The 13915-nt window shown below is 41.8% G+C and overlaps 1 pseudogene; it reads left to right on the top strand.

The window, feature by feature from the left end:
* The first annotated feature begins 595 nt into the window (after positions 1–595).
* Positions 596–11568, top strand: LOC122125600 (annotated as a pseudogene).
* Positions 11569–13915: the final 2347 nt, after the last annotated feature.

Genomic DNA, 13915 nt, shown 5'->3' with positions numbered 1-13915 from the left:
ACAAGAAGAGGAAGGAAGCATACTGCAGGAAAACAACAAAATCTCAGGAAATGAAACTTTTTTTTTGTTGGTCATCTGGCTTGAACTCTGGGTGTGAATGCTGTCTCTCAGCTCTTCAGCTCAAAGCTAGCGCTCTACCACTTGAGCCACAGCGTCACTTCCTGTGTTCTGGTGGTTTATTGGAGATAAGAGTTTCAAGGACTTTCTTCAAGAGCTGGCTTTGAACCTCAAATCACAGATCTCAGCCTCTTGAGTAGCTAGGATTACAGGTGTGAGCCACCAGCATCCCGCTCATCTAAATTTTGTTGTCTTCCATAAACTCATTTCACAGTCAAAAGAAAAGCACACATTCCAAGTAATAGCTTGCACAAAGATATTTCATGAAAATGCATCTTGCAAGAAAGGCCATGTAGCCATATATTTTTCTGACAAAATAGACTTCCCATTAAAATCCAGTATGAAGAGACAAGGAAGGCCTTTACATATTAACAAAGGACATAATCCACAAAGAGGTAATCATAGTGGTTAATATTTATATGCAACAAACAATGGAGGACATAAATACATTAGAGAAGTACTCTTAGACTTACCGAACATGATAGACCCCAACACAACAATAGTGGGAGACCTTAATATCCCATTCTCACCAAAGGAAATGTCAACCAAACAAATGATTAGCAAAGAACCTTCTGAATTAAATGACCACAGTATCCAAATAGACATCTACAGAGTATTTCACCCAATGACCATACAGCTCACATTCTCAGTAGTGCATGCAACAATCTCCAAACTGACCATATCCTAGGACACACAGCAAGCCTGAACAAAATCCAACGGATGGAGATAACTCTTGGTGTCCTATCTGATCACAATGGAATGAAACTGTTCCTCAATAACAAAACACTGCAGAAAACTCTCACACATATGAACAACAGGTGGTTCATTGAAGAAATAAAAGAGGAAATCAGAAAGGTCTTACGACTAAAAGAAAATGAAAACACATCACATCCGGGCCTTAACGATACTACAAAAGGGGCATTGAGAGGAATCTTCACAGCACAAATTGTGCAAATAAAGAACAGAGAAACAGTACAAATGAATAACCTCATGAAGCAACTAGCGGTGCTTAAAAAACAAGAACAAAGCAAACACCAAACTCCCAGATGGAGAGAGACAGTAAAGAATAGGGGTCTGGGAAGGTGGCTCAGTGGTAGAGTGCTTGCCTTGCTTGCATAAGGTCCTGAATTTGATTCTCAGTACAATATAAGCAGAAAAAGCCAAAAGTTGTGTTGTGGCTCAAGTGATAGAGCCCCAAACTTGAGCTGAAGAGCTGAAGGACAGCACCCAGGCCCAGAGTTCAGACCCCATGATAAAAAAAGAAGAATAAGGGAGAACTAAATAAACTTGAGACTGAAAGGACTGTACATAGTGGCTGGGAATGTCACTTAGTGATGGAGTGCTTGCCTAGCAATCACTCCCTGGATTCAATTAAATTCAAGCAAACCCTGGATTCAATTCCTTAGCACCACATAAACAAAGTGGGAAGTGGTGCTGGGGCTCAAGTGGTAGAGTGCTAGCATTGAGCAAATGAAGCTTAGGGACAGTGCTCTTGCCCTGAGTACCAGCCCCAGGACTGGCAAAAAAGGAACTCTTGCATAAAATCAACAACTTAAAAGGTGACATTTGAAAAAAAAACCAATACACTTAACAGACCACTACATAAATCAGTGAAGACAAGTCTCAGACTAACAAAATTAGAAATGCTAATAGAAACATTGCAAAAAACACCCAAGAAATCCAAAAGATTATGAGGGAGAGTGAATACTTTCAAAGCTTATATTCAAATAAGATGGAAAATCAAGTAGAAAGGTATACAAATTGCTAAAGCTCAACCAGGAAATTATAAACCAGTCAAACAGGCCCATACTATGCAATGAAACCGAAGAAATAATCAGCAGTTTTCCAAAAAGGAAAAGCCCAGGAATGAGGGGATTCATGGCTGAATTCTGCAAGACTTTTCAAGTTCAATACAGGTACTCATCAAACTTCTCAGTGAAATAGGAGAAAGATCAAGTCCATATTCATAGCATCAGATATTGGAGATTGCAGAGTTCCCTCACCTTCCTTCCTTATGCAGACTTCTTTCAATTTTCCCCATTTAGGGCAGTGTGAACTATAGATTTATCATACATAAGCTTTGTGAAGTTGAGGCATATCCCACTGTCTTCCTAATCCCTTCAGAGCTTTTTAAATGAAGTCTTGCTGGGCTGGGAAGGTGGCTCAGTGGTAGAGTGCTTGCCTCACATGCATGAGGCCCTTGTGTTTGATTCCTCAGCACTACATAAGGAGAAAAAACTGGAAGTGGCACAATGGCTCAAATCATAGGGCACTAGCCTTGAGCTGAAGAGCTGAGGGACACCGCCTCAGCCTAGAGTTCAGCCCCATGATGACAAAAAAAAAATGAAGTCTTGTTGCATTTTGTTAAAGGTTTTTTGTGCATATATTGATATGATCATGTTCCTTCAGTTCTTTTTCAAAAGTGTTTTTGAGGGGTGCAGTTAATGTTGAAGTTTGATTTCAGATCTTATCTCTTTATGTGAAATATTGTTGATTTGTACATATTTCTTTTATTTATTTAGTGTTATTTTTTAATCTTTAAGTAGTTGTACAGAGGAGTTGCCTTTCCACAAGCAGTATAAGAATACAGTGACGCTTGATCAATGTCATCTTTCTTCCCCTTGTGTCGTAACATACTTGTGGAGGTGGTCCCCTTTGTTGTTTGAGAAGCATTGGTGTTTGTTCCTTCTGAAAGCTTGGTCGGTCTTCAGTTATAATGTGTCTGGCTTGTTTTTTGCTATGGGAAAGACTATTTTATTATTTTAAATTTTGCCTGTCCTAGGTCTTGAACTCAGGTGCTGGGCACTGTCCCTGAGCCTATGTATGCCTAAGGCTTGATCTGTACTACTTGAGTCACAGTGCCACTTGCGGCTTTTTCTGTGTATGTGGTACTGAGGAATGGAACCCGGGCTTTATGCATGCCAGGCAAGCACTCTATCAGTAAGACACATTCCCAGCCTGTTTATTTTATATTTTTAAGTGACTATAATTTAAAATAATTATTACAACAATGCTCAACAAGAAATTTACTCATTACCTTACTCATGTAATCATAAACCCTGTGTACAACATCTTCACAATAAAATAGGTCATGTTCAAAAGCTCAGGCACACAAACTTGGTCTTCCCTTCCAGCCCCAGGACCAGCACAACGACAAAGAAAACTCAAACAAAAAACCCAAACCCTTAATGAAGTGGATCCTCCAACAATTTCATAACAGAGAGGAAACTCTTCGGAACTCAGGTGATGAAAACAGAATTTCCCTGCTATCAAATCATGGTAAGAACACTGTCAGTGTCAAGTAAAATAGAAAACAGTAAGGAAATGTAAAGATCACACAAGAGAATCAAATGGATTTCACTCCAAAGATGCAAATTGGCTAAACACACAAAAACAGTAAATATTAAGGTTTAAACTGTAATCAAGGAGTAATACATACTATCGGGAGAGCCAACTGTGTATAGCGACCATGAACAGGAAGGATAACAGGGGGAGTAGACTTCAAATTAGGTTGAGTGTCCAGGGGTGGGATAGGGGACTTGTGGAGCATCAGATAATGACTGAAAGCATCAGATACTGAGTTCCAGTCCTGGTCTCTCACCAAAAAATAGAATAGAATAAAATATCCAATGTCCATTGGGCTCCAGATTGAACAGCACCCTTTTCCTCCTGACACTTCTCCAGAAAGTTCAGTGGTAATGGACGACGGGACCTGCAGGGACTTACTCTCTCCATGGCCCTATCTTGGAAGGTTTCCTTTGTTGTCTAAATCAGAACACTGATCTCCGTTGTGCCTTTGCCACACTGCTTGTCACAGAGTAGAGTCATGGAGATCACAGGATACAAGAATATGTGTCATCGTGTATACACATCTCTGCGTTGACAGCATCCTGATTGTCATTGGCTGCATCCTGCTTCATCACTGGCTATAATTTTCTTTGTCATTGGCTGCAATATCCACTTGTTTCTTGCCTGACCTGGGGCTTGAACTCAGGGCCTGGGCACTGTTCCTGGGATTCTTTTGCTCAAGGCTAGCACTCTACCACTTGAGCCGTAGCACTATTTCTGGCTTTTCTTGTTGTTAGTGGAAGTAAGGGTTCACTAAGATTTCTTCCCAGGGTGCCTGAAAACCGAGGTGCCTTCTGACTAGCTAGGATTATGGGCATGAGCCACCTGTGCCTGGCTCTGGCTGTGTCCTTTGGACACATGTTGTTTCCTAGGTGGCTAGATGCTGCTCTGTCATTGGAGAACCATTACACTTAGAGTGATTTAATAAAATTCCATATAACAAACAGCACTGTTATTAGGAAGGGAAAGCAAGGAAGAAATACACTGTTTATCTCTGTCTGTATTAAAAAACAGAAATTATTTTTAATTTTTATAGTGTACAGGAAATGTATTTCTTTTATCCCACTAATACTTTAAGCAACTAAGCAATATAAACCTTTTTTGAGCTGGGCACTGGTGGCTCATGCATGTAAGCCTAGCTACTCATGAGACTAGGATCTGAGGATCAAGATTCAAAGTCAAAGTCATCAGAAAGTAAACTTTAAGACCCAGCTGGTTATTAAAGGTTGGTTCTCTTAGCCCTGGGTACATCCTGAGATGCAGAGATTCTTTGACTTCCCCACTGGGAACCTGGCAACAAGGGTGACCATGTACCCTGGGTTGGAGAGCCCAGCATGTGGCGGGCCAGGGGTCAAGGATAAGGGTCACACTTCTCACACACAGGTGTGCTAGAAACCAATCATATGTGATGGTCAAGTTGATGCAAATTGGCTCAACACATACCAAGAGTAGATGTGAAAGTCCACAAATAGAGTTGAGGATTCAAACGTATGAACAAAGGAACTACTGGGGCATAGAGAATTACAAACAGGAAAGATAATAGTCACTAGACCTCAAAGCACATCCGATGTCCAGTGGTAGGAATGGAGGCTTATGGAGCATCAGCCAATGAGCAGAATGTGACATGCCCTGTTCAAGTGCAGGTCTCCAATCAAAGATAACGAAAAAAATAAAAGAACTAACCAATGTGCAGTGGCCTCCAGAGAAGATAGATAAGACACTATTGCTCAGGACATCTTTCCAGAAAGTGCAGTGGTGACAACTGGATATGCATGGGCATACTCTCTACACAGCACTGTCCTAGAGTTTCACATTGTTTTTTGAAGTAGGAATACTGATCTTCTCCCTTGAGTGCCTTTGCCATGCTGCTTGTTCACAGAGAGGAGTCATGAAATTTGGAGAACCCAAGAATACATGCCATTGCCTATATGCTGCTTGGTCATTGGCTTCATCCTGCTTTATGATTGGCTGTATCTTTTGTCCACTGCATCCTGCTATGTCATTGGCTTCATCCTTCATCATTGGCTACATCCTAACTTATCAGTGGCTGTATCCAGCTTCCTCATGGACTGTATCCTGATTTGTCACTGCCTGTGTCCTTTCTCATTGCCTGCATCCTACTGCCTCATTGATTTTTATCTTGCTTTGCTATTGGCTATATCCTGAACATCCAAGAAATCCTAAAGGACTACTTTCAAAACCCATACAGAGATTTTGGCCAGAGAGGAAAAATTCAGGCAGCCTGCTTAAGAAAGGCCATTTGAGCACAGGTTGGGGACACCAGAGACAGAGTGGGTGTGGCTTTTCACACATCTCTAGTGCTAACTGGATTACTAGGAGTGAAAATCCACATTCTGCTGTCACTGATCGTAGACAGTCCAAAACACCCGGAAAGTATGTATACACCCAAAAAACATTTTCACGCCATTTCACAGAACAGTGTTTGGAAAGCAGCTCTACTCCAACAGTCCCAAAGAACACCATCTTTGATACGGCAATAGAGCCTGCCAGAGCAGCTAGTAGATAACTTGGGCCAGAGAAGCTGCAACTGTGGTATCATTTTTCAACAGGACAAAGGAATCTCATCAGTGATACTAAGCTCCACCAGGAGGAAGGTTGCCCAGCCCAGGAGGAGGTAGCTCTTCCCAGGAAGGGACAACTTTGCCTGGGTTAGCAGAGAGGGTCGGCCCCGCCCCTTGGCAGTGAACAAAGGGTCATATAGCAGCTACCCTCAGAACTTAGCCCCTGTAGGAATTAAAAATCCAAAAGTCTGTACAATCTCACTGGATAGACTGCAAAACTGAGAGTGGCTCCAAGCTGGGCCAAAAAAGGGTCTCAAGAGCTGGACAAACTGGGAAAAGCCACTGATCCATACATGTCAGAACCCCACCCACACACAAGTTCATTTTCAGAGACTCCAACCTGCAGACACCAAGCACTTCCTTCTTGCATTCTACACAAAGCTGATCCCCTCTCCTTTTGAGTTAGTCTGAGAGGAGGGACACATGACTCCCAAGGTTGCAAGGCAGAACATTTTTCTGTCTGCTCAAACTGATTTGATAAAACAACTAAGCCATAAGGAAAACCAATCAGTGCAAGGAAATCAAAGGCTCCATCAAGAGACCGGGTAGCAGACATAGAGGAGACACAAATAAATTGAAGAATTGTTTTCTAAATGTCATTTTTATTTTTTCTATTTATATATTTTGCCCCATTTTTTCTTCTTCATTGCTGTTTATTCCTACACAGCCTATGGGGATTACTAGGCTTCCTCCTTAATTGTGTCTATACGTAATTCAGGCTATATTTTGAGCAAATATGTATTGCTCAAATTTATGATTTTCAATTTTAGAATTAATACTTTATACATATATACATTTTTTTAAGATAAGGGTAGGTTTATTCAGTAGACCTGCTGGGACCTGGCTGTTTGGCATTCCTCATGCATGAGAATGGCCTGGGAAAGACCTGAAAGAGAGAGCTGGGAAAAGAAGTGGGAAACAGCTGGGAAAGAGAGCAGGGAAAGAGAGAAAGCTGGGAAAAAGAGCTCAGAGAGCTGGGAAAGGGTTGAGAAGGAAAACATATATACATTTTAAAATATCTTTATTTCTTCCTTTGTTTTTTCTTATTTTTTTTCTTTCTCTGAATTTAAATCTTAGCTTTCTTCTGTCTGTTCCTTTCCTTCACTACAGCCCTCTACTCTTATTTTCTCCTCCTATATTTTTCATTATGCCTCTCAATCTTCTAATTCACCTCAACTCATTTTCCTTTATTTCTGGTCCTTCACTACTTATTCCTTTGCTTTAGTCCACTGATTCCTATTTGATTGTTGTTGATCTAGACTCTATCTGTATCCATTTTGACAGTGTCAAAGTGAACTATTGTGTCATCCTTTTGGTTCAGACTGCTTTAAAGCTCATGACAGATTTGTTCATTGATATCAACTATATATCTATATCTATATCTACATATATATTTCTCATTCTGGAAGAACAATATCCTTCCCATAACAGAGACAAGGAGAAGTCAATAGGAGAATACCTATCTCCTATTTGGAACCTTGCCTGCGGTGGCTGTCATTGTGTGTTTGTGTGTGTGTGAGAAAAAGAGAGTGTGCATGTGTGTGTTGCTGAGAATCAAAGCAAGAGTGCTGCCCAGCCAGGAAGGTGAGAAAGTTCTAGACAACACTGTGAGCCCTGCAGGCGGGAATCTTCATGGTGCTCCATGCTAAGCTAGGCTTAGCATGAATGCCAAAAGATAGAGTGTTAAGCAAGGATTCAAAAATAGTTTCTTTTTCGTGGGTGGGTAATAATGCATATGATATTGGATCTCAGGGCCCAGGTACTGACCCTGAGCTCTTTTACTCAAAGCTGGTGCTATCCCAGTTGAACCACAGCTCCATTTCTGGCTTATTGGTAGATCACTGGAGATCAGAGTCTCAAGGACTTCCCTTTCTGGTCTGACTTTGAACCTGGATCCTCAGATCTTTGCCTCCTCAGCAGTTGGGATTACAGGCATGAGCCACCAGGGCCTGGCCCATACAATTGTTTTAAGTGGAGTCTGGGGAAAATGTTCCATTTGCCAGTTCTGGAGGGTTGGAAGTGTTCTGACCTCGGTATTTCAGACATGAATGTGCTGTGACCTTTGAATCTGGGATGTAGGGCCTGGAAGGACCTGTAGAGACACGTGTTAGAATCAGGAGGGAATTCAAGGACACCACACTGGGCTGGGATGTTAGGAAGGAAGATCACTGGCTGTCTCTTCCTGTGGTCCCTGGGGCTCCATCATGGTCGGCAGTGGATGGTACAAGGAACACCAGATTTTGGCTGTCTAATCAGCCAGTGAATGCTTTCTGACAACAGGTAATTGTCATCAATGAGAGGGAGGTGCTACATTGGAAAGAATTTTATTATACTTCATGAGGAAACAAGGGGACACGATTGGGCAGCATGATAAAATACAAATGATCATGTCCAACGTTGCCATTTTCTCTACTGTGTGAAAGGAAAAACATTCATGATGTTGTTGGAGCAACAGAAACACAAGAAGCAGCTGACAAGCAGCAGGGTGATGTGGATGGCTTTGGCTAGGCTAGGTAGTGATGGCTAGGTGATGGCTAGGTAGCGATGCTGGGACTGTAAAGGTACATGGCTCTCTTGGGGTGTCAGGAGAGGGGTGTCAACATGTGGAGGCGGGTGGTGAGCATGAAGATTACAAACATAAGGTCTTAGAATAAGAAGATGCCATGATCTATTTTCTTCTCTCTGTCGAGTATGACAATATGCATTGGAAAACCCAGAACCAGCAACAGTGAAAATGACTTTTGGCTTTCAGAGCCTTAATGACCGGGACCTACATGAGCATATTGGCAACCCAGAAGAAGAGAAAAGAAGGGGAAATCCACACTGAAGATTTAGATTTAAGCCACATGCATTGGGCAGGGCCGGAGCTGATGGTGATGGCCTGAAATGCACTGAGGAGCGAGGTGGTACAGATGGAAAGCACCTGTGTGACTCTGAAGAGGTACACCACCACCTTGCAGCCCACATCAACCAGAAAGTGCTAGACTCTGAAGGACACCATGATAAATGGCACCATTGTGAACATGGTATTAAACAAGTTGATCATAGTCAGATGCATCAAGATGGCATTGCTGGGCTTCTTTAGATGAAGTTGGAATAAAAACATGTATAGAGCATGGAGGACAGGGAATTCCCCATGACACTGATGTACACCTGGGCTGAGGAAAAGCCTCATATTGATTCACCCAAGAACATCATTGACAGTTTTTGTGATGTTTTAATATATAGAGCAGCCAGAGAGTTGATACAGGAGAGCAAAATCAGTGCACTGGTTATGGATCCATTCCAAATTGAGCTTCAGGGAGAATATGCAGAAGATGAAATTCTCTTTCAGGCCCAGGGGTGGCCCTACTGGAACAGGATCCCAAGACTTCCTCAGAATCTTAGGGTACAGTAATGGGTATGATTATGGCAACGTGTTGTTCATGATATACTTCCTAGTTCCTTAGCAAGCAGGAACTGTAGGCTTGTGTGACTAATTTGCATTTTAAAAGGAGTTTTCTTTGTTCTTCAGATTGGTGTGTGTGCCCGTGTGTGTGCCTGTGTGTCTCTGTGTCTGTGTGTGTGTGTGTGTGTGTGTGTCTGTGTGTCTGTGTGTCTGTGTGAAATCCTGGGGCTTGATCTCAGCGCCTAAGTTTTATCCCTGAACTTTTTTCTGTGTTGTTCAGTTCTAATGGCTACATTTCCACTTTATGCTGGGTCTTTTGAGATAAGTCTCATAGACTCTTCTGAATGGACTGGCCTTGAATCCTGACCTTCAACTTTTTTTTTTTGTCAGTCATGTGGCTTGAAGTCTGGGACTGGGCGCTGTCGATCAGCTCCTCAGCTCAAGGCGAATGATCTACCACTTGAGCCACAGCAGCACTTCTGGATTGTGTGGTGGTTAATTGGAAATAAGAGTCTCATGGACTTTACTGCCTGGGCTGAGATCCTCAGATCTCAGCCTCCTGAGTAGCTAGGTTGACAGGCATGAGCCTCTAGTGCCCAGGTAGAGCCTCTCATTTTTAAAACACATCTTATCTCAAATACAGGGTAAAGCAAAGGAACAAGTCCCGAGTTCAAGCTCCAGCACTAGAAACAAAATTTATAGCACCCTAGGAATGTTTCGAAGTGCAATAGTTAGTATGGTGAAATTCCACAGTGAGGGAAATTACTGGGTAAGGAATCAAAATCTGCTTCGAAGGAGGAGTGTGCCAAACACACAGAGGTGGAAATGCCTTCCTGCTTTTCTGAAAAACTCCAGAGAACCTTGCATTAACTCTGCTTTTATTTTAGCCTTGCCTTGATAGAAAATGCAATCAGAGGGCTGGGAAGGTGGCTCAGTGGTAGAGCGCTTGCCTTGCATGCCTGAGACCCTGGTTTCAATTCCTCAGCACCACATAAGCAAAAAGATAAAAGCCAGTAGTGGTGCTGTAGCTCAAGTGGTAGAGTGCTAGCCTTGAGCTGAAGAGCTGAGGGACAGTGCCTAGGCCTAGTGTTCAGGCCCCACAACCTGAATCCCCCCCCCAAAAAAAGAAAAAAGAAAATGCAATCAGATTAACACAGCCAAAATGATGGGAGACAAATGTATTTCTAGAGGTAAAAGACAAAAACAAAATCGACTCTAATTCAATGTACAAATGAATCTCCCACTATGATAAAACACTAAGGCAACAGAACAGGAGATTAAGATTCAAACTAGGGATGGTCCCAGCATGCTCTTGCGGGCCAAGGAGAGCCAGCCGGTGACTCACCTCGCCACCCCAACTCTTGGTGATGCCTGGGCTCTCTTATCCACATGATCGCCACCTGGCTGGCGGGGCATACTGAGAAGGCCAGGACGAGGACGTCAAGGGTAACTGGGATGATGATGATGATGATGATGATGATGATGATGATGATGATGATGATGATGATGATGAAGAAGAAGAGGAAACAATAGAAGCAGCAGAAGTAAAATCAGAAATAAAAATTTCAAAGAGAAAGAAATGTAGCAGAGAAAATAAAAGAAAAAAGAACGACAACAGAAGAAAAGGCAAGAAGAAATTAAAAAGAGATGAGAAGAACCTGAAGAACCTCAAGTGATAACACCAGAAGAACCATTATCAGATAAACTGTGGCTACAGAAACTACTGGAAGAAGCAGACCTTGTACTAGCAAAAGAAACGTTTTGTGTGAATGATACAGTTTGTGGGATAGATGCTATGAACCCATCTTCAAGAGATGATCTCACAGAATTTGGGAAGTTACTAAAAGATAAAATTACACAGGATGAAAAGTCATTCTATTATGCCAGGTTTTTTTAAAACCTTAGTTCAAGAGGTGTGAATTTTGTTGGAAATTGATGACTTGGAAAAGATGCCCAGTTCATTGACTGTGCTTTCCAGTGAGAACACAGAAGCAAGAAAAGCAAAGCAAAGCCAAAAAGAAGAAAAAGGCATGGTTTGTGGAGGGGGGGTTAAAGTCCACCTTGGAAGATGATCTGGCAGATGATGGTGGTTGTGATGGAGGATATGTACAAGACTATGAAGACTCCATGTGACAGTTTCTCTCTCCCAGTGTCTTCTTTCTGTTGCCCACAATCCCTTCAATATGTAGCTCAACTTCTTTTCCTTTCACTTCTGCCAAATGCGACAATCAGAAATCTTTGGCGCTGGTTATTTAACTCCTTGACACTTAGGTGCTAATATGCCAAGGAGGGAACTTGGATCTTGCTGCCCAGGGTTTAAATTGGGAACTTAACTTGCTACTAAATCATAGTTTGAAAACAAAACTAACCTAATAATGTTGTTATTGTTGCTATCTAATCCCATAGCAGCAGTCACTAAATAGAAAACAAAGGTTGCAACGTGCCAAAAATTGTGTGTTATTAACCAGCACAGTTCAGTAATACAGCCTTAACCATACCTCCTTAAAGAAATTCATACTGGTCAAGAAAAGCAGTTTGCAGCCAAGGCATGTGGTGTGCATCTAGTATTAAAATTGCGTTGTCTAAGAATTGAGCAAGAGGATATTAAGTACATTGTGAAGAAGATTATCTCAGAGTGAAGATATTGTGGCTGTAAAGCACTGGTGTGATACTTAAAATTTTAATGACCAAAACCACCTCTGAAGCTAAAGAAGGTAAACCTCTCCGTTATCACAGGACAAGTTATGGAATCTCAGGGAACAGACTGTCTAAGTTTTTATTTATCAGACTATTTCTACTGAGGGAGGGAAACTACCTGTTTTTATTTGCTTGATTCAATGATATAACTTTTTTGTGGTCTGTCCTGGGTCTTGAACACTGGGCTTGGGTGCTGCCCCTGCCCTATTCAGCTCAAGGTGAGCACTCTACCACATGAGCCACAGCACCATTTCTGGTTTTCTGGTGATTAATTGGAGATAAGGGTCTCACGGACTTTTCTGCCTGGGCTGGCTTAAAACCGTGATCCTCAGATCTCAGCCTCCTCAAAAGCTAGGATTACAGGCGTGAGCCACCCGCACGCTGCTTGAAATAAGTTTTAACAGGGTTTTGGCATTTCCTTTTCTTTATAAAACATGCTCAGCAAGCTGCACCAGTTAACTACAGTTTGGTAAATTGTTATTTAACATAAATGACATCTGCAATGTTTTATAAAGCAACTAATTTAATAAAATCACTACTGTGAGGACTTAAAAAAGAAGATTCAAACTAGGCATAACATCACCCATTTCCCATATTCAGTGATGACAAGAATAAAAGTGAGGAAAATGCCAGAGCCCCTCAACAGATAGAGAAAATTGACCATGCCATAGGTGCAGTAGGCTTAAGTGATCATGCAGAAATGGTAAGGTTATGGTTGCCATGATAAAAAAAAAAAGTCTCTTTGATGTTCAGACATATCAGGTCTCTGGGTTAGAAGGTCAGGCAATTACTGAAAATTTTCCATTGTAGTTGGATGAGTACAATGACTTTCTGTTTGGACAGTTTGATTGTCCATTATGAAAATTAAAATGTGGACAAATGTAACAGTGGTACTCAGTAGACTCTGTGGATAATGCACTATGCAATTTGTGGGTGGTAATGGGATAAATAAACTTGGAGGGAAGGGATATCATTGTCAAAAAAGAAATATACTGATTACCTGAGTCGTGAAATGGTAACCCGTCTGTACATTACATTTATAATGACAATAAAAAATAATAATGAAGCCTGACACCGTGGCTCACGCCTATAATCCTACTCAGGAGGCTGAGATCTGAGGAGGGAGGTTCAAAGCCAGCTCGAGCATGAAAATCTGTAAGACTCTTATCTCCAATAAACCACTCAGAAAACCAGAAGTGGCCTGTGGCTCAGTGGTAGAGTGCTTGCCTTGAGCTGAAGAGCTGAGAGACAGCACCCAAGCCCAGAATTCAGGCCCCACGACTGACTATATATGTATAATGACAATTAAAATGATAAAAATTGGGAAGAATGCAATACTAATTTCTATCATTTACAGAATCTATAATATACAAGAAAGACACTTGATATGGAGCTGGGTGTGGATGGCTCACACACCTGTGATCCTAGTTATTCAGGAGGGTGAGAGCTGGGGATCAAGGTTGGAAGCCAAACTTGGTAGTGAAGACTGTGAGACTCTTATCTCCAATAATATATAACACAATCTGGAAGTAGAACTGAGGCTCAAGTTGTAGAGTCCAAGCTTTGAGCCTGACAGCAGGGGGACAGCGCCCAGCCCTCACTTCAAGACCCAGGACCAGAATAAACAAACAAATGAACAAATGACATCTGTAGATCACTCTCTAAGTTATGAGTAAAATATTTAGGGCTTTCCAGGGTCACTGCAGAGTAAGTCCCAATTAGGTTTCTGTGTTTCCAAATGAAAGCATTTGTGTAACTTCATTTCAAATCACAACACATATAG

Source organism: Dipodomys spectabilis, unplaced genomic scaffold (genome assembly GCF_019054845.1).
Source record: "Dipodomys spectabilis isolate Male_0828 unplaced genomic scaffold, ASM1905484v1 ptg000266l, whole genome shotgun sequence".
Taxonomy (NCBI): domain Eukaryota; kingdom Metazoa; phylum Chordata; class Mammalia; order Rodentia; family Heteromyidae; genus Dipodomys; species Dipodomys spectabilis.
Note: the sequence above shows the minus strand (reverse complement) of the source record. Positions and strands in the feature narration are given on the sequence as shown.